The sequence below is a fragment of the Apodemus sylvaticus genome, chromosome 2 (assembly GCF_947179515.1).
Source record: "Apodemus sylvaticus chromosome 2, mApoSyl1.1, whole genome shotgun sequence".
Taxonomy (NCBI): Eukaryota; Metazoa; Chordata; class Mammalia; order Rodentia; family Muridae; genus Apodemus; species Apodemus sylvaticus.
In genome coordinates, this window is record NC_067473.1 from 160,015,600 (window position 1) to 160,019,169 (window position 3,570).

At 41.3% G+C, this 3,570-nt stretch overlaps 1 long non-coding RNA gene across 1 annotated transcript; it reads right to left on the bottom strand.

Moving 5' to 3' along the window:
- Positions 1–419: 419 nt before the first annotated feature.
- On the bottom strand, positions 420–1,161 carry LOC127677659 (uncharacterized). The gene is made up of 2 exons (XR_007976523.1): positions 1,081–1,161; positions 420–869 (listed from the first exon to the last, which is right to left on the bottom strand). It is a non-coding gene; the product is annotated as an uncharacterized LOC127677659 (long non-coding RNA).
- Between the last annotated feature and the right edge of the window lie 2,409 nt (positions 1,162–3,570).

Consider the following 3,570-nt stretch of genomic DNA (forward strand, 5'->3'; position numbering starts at 1 on the left):
TTTGTTTATCCATAAAGAAGAATTAAATCATGTCATTTTTCAGGGGCATAGGTGGAATTGGAGAACATCACATCAAGCAAAATAAGCAAGGCTTGGAAAAAAAAAGCGTGGAATGTGTTGTCTTGTGTGTAAAATCCAGGCGGGGAAAAGATATGAAAGCAGAAGGGGACGATTCAGGAAATGAAAGGGGATCTGAGAAGTGGGTGGGTGCACACGACCAACGTGGATTCAGTGTGTGTAGGAAAGACTCACTGTCATCTGCATTGTTATGCACAATTAGTATAAGTTAATACAAAGGAAATGCTGAATGGATATCACTGTTTCTGCTCTTATAAGCAAAGAACGAGTGAACGTGGCTACCATACTATCACTAGAAAAGAAATTTAAAACTTAGAAAGTGATCTTAACAGGAAAAATAATGAATTCACACCAAAACATTTATTTTAGAAACCAAAACTGCGATGAAATGGGAAAACAACCAAACACATAAAATAGATCAGAGTTCCCACATTTTCAGTAATCTTATTTTTCACTGTGAATGATACAAAAGCTACTTTTGAACCCTTGCCCTGGAAACTTGGCTTTGTCCTATTTTAACATTTGACCAGATTTCTATTTTCGACAGTGTGCCGGGTGTGTCTAGAACAGGCCTGGAAGGCTATTAATGGTGGCTAACATTCACTCCCCTCGTTGTCTCTCTCAGATCGTTTCATGACGACAGCCATGACTGTGCCAAGTAAGCACTGCATCTCCTGAGGCACAAGCTTCCAGAAGAAATCTCTTTTGCTTGGAGCATCTGCGTTTACTTGTGTCTCAGGAAGTCCACTAAGGATTTATAGTGATCTCCGGGTATACCTTTAACACAGCTTCTGCAAGGCGGGGATGATGTGGGAGACTAACAATGTCAGGCGAGGCCAACTCGGTTCTGTCTCGCACTGAGAGACACACAGGGGAAGAGGAAGAGGTGTGCAGGCTCCCGTGGTAAGCGAGCGTGTTGCAATGCTTCTACATGGGTCTTGGGGAGGAAAATATCAGACATAGTACATGCAGATATCATAAAAGAATGAGATCATGACTTACTTGAGAGACGCTGGGAGCAGTATAGAAGATGAGTATCACAAGAGAAACACAGAGGATGTGTGAGAAAGGAAAAAAATCCTAAAGAAAAGACAGTTATAAATCCCTACTGCACTGTTGTACATGTTTTCTATGTACCTCCCTTCCTCCCACCCCTCTCTCTGTCATACATGCTCACATACACACACTCATACTCATAAACATTCAAACACACACTCACATACTCACATACAAACTCACACATACACACAGTCACACACATTCATATACAGACTCACACACACTCACATAGTCACATTCTCACACATACACACACACATACACACACACACACACATGTACATACGAATGCACGTACTCATGCAGATGGAGATACTAAAACTAGAAAAGACCCCAGGAACTACGCCAAAGGCCTGCTGTACAGGAAGAACTACAACTATGGCGTGCAGACACAGCCGGGGGTAAATGTCTCATGTTTTAAATAAAAACAAATGCTAAAGAATTAACTGTTTAGAAATAATATGGAGTGGTTTATGACTTCCACACATACATTTGTAGGCTTAACACATATTTTCATATTTTGTACTGGAAAGTTTGTAGCATTGAAGGGTTGCATCTGACCCTGTGTCCCGCATTCATGTAAAAACCAGCAACAACAGGTAAGGTCAAATGTATTTCATTCCACAGAATATGAGAATATGAGCCTCCAATCCCAGAATCAGAGCTATTGGGTCATATAAACCTTCCCCAAATCCTGGAATCCTCCATTGCCTAAATCACACTTCCATATTCATTTCCCGGCCCTGTTTAGGAAGAGTTCTCAACCCTCATTTCCCCATTCCTTCCAAGCATACTTCCTCTTCATGACTACTTTCTCCTTGCCTCGCTAAGAGAGCGGCAGTGGCCAGGGTTCTCAGCCTGGGGAAGGAAGAGGAGTGTGCAAGAGTCAACCACAGATTCTCCTAAACAGTGTCTCAGCACTCTTGTCAGGCTGCGTACTGCTGACTCCAACAGGACGTGCCTGCGTCTTGCTGACCCACGCTCCCCTTCTCTGACCTCCCAGGGCTGTCTTCCCTGTTCCCCGACTTCGCTAGGAAGCAGTTCTGAGAATCATATGGGTGTTTGCTCCTTGAAAGTCAGAAGCATCCCCACTGAGGAGCAGCCCGTGACCCTATAACCATGTGTTGCCTAGTGTACGGAGTAAGTCTGAGGCCAGCTTGGTTTTGGTGTATTAGATGGTAGGTTGTCTATCCTTTAGATAAACAAGTGTTTTTCTTCCAGAATTGTCCCCTTATACTCAAAAGATATCCAAGTTTTATGTGCATGTATTTATTTCCCAAAAGTAAAGTTTCTTTTCAATTCATATAATGTATTTTTCCACACTGAGTAAAGTTCTACTAGTTTAGTTCATATTCAAATTCTTTTTCAACCCCATTCATTGTAGCCTATACTTGCGGAGGGGCTTATTCTTAGGCTATGTGCCCCATAGTCCTTTCTGTCCTCATCAGTAGTATGACTGAAGGTCTCAGGTTTGCCCCTCTTTACAAACTGTTTTTTCTGTGCTGCCAATTGACTGTTGTGTCTCTGTAATAGTTTGGCTTTACTATAACAGTTCTAACATTCAGAGTCTTCTAACTTCACAGAGCCTGTGTCTCAGCTCTAGCCACTATGTCACTGAACTTTCCATATTTGTTTCTATCTCGTCAAAGGTGACATCATCTGGAAGCCTATTTAAGATGACAAAACCTCTAAATGAAGTGCTCTACCCATCCCCGGTCTCTGGAGTTGCTTTGTACCAAGATTCCTTCTCTTCCACATCAATGGCTCACACATATAATGCTGATTCTTATTGATCACTGAGCCAGTGTGTGTGAGTGTGCATGTGTATGCATACATATGTGCATGTACATTCCTGTGCATGTGTGTGCATACATGTGTATGTATATTCCTATGAATATATGTTCATGCATGTATGTATGCACATTCCTGTGCATCTGTGTACATACATGCATGTATGTACATTCCTGTGTATCTGTGTGTGCATATGTGTGTATGTACATTCCTGTGCATGTGTGTGCATACATGTGTGTATGTATATTCCTATGAATGTATGTTCATGCATGTATGTACATTTCTGTGCATGTGTATGCATGCATGTGTGTATGTATATTCCTATGAATGTATGTTCATGCATGTATGTACATTTCTGTGCATGTGTGTGCATACATGTGTGTATGTATATTCCTATGAATGTATGTCCATGTATGTATGTACATTCCTGTGCATGTGTGTGCATACATGTGTGCATGTATATTCCTATGAATGTATGTTCATGCATGTATATATGCACATTCCTGTGCATCTGTGTACATACATGCATGTATGTACATTCCAGTGCATGTGTGTGTGCATATGTGTGTATGTACATTCCTGTGCATCTGTGTGTATATATGTGTGTATGTACATTCCTGTGCATATGTGTGCATACATGTA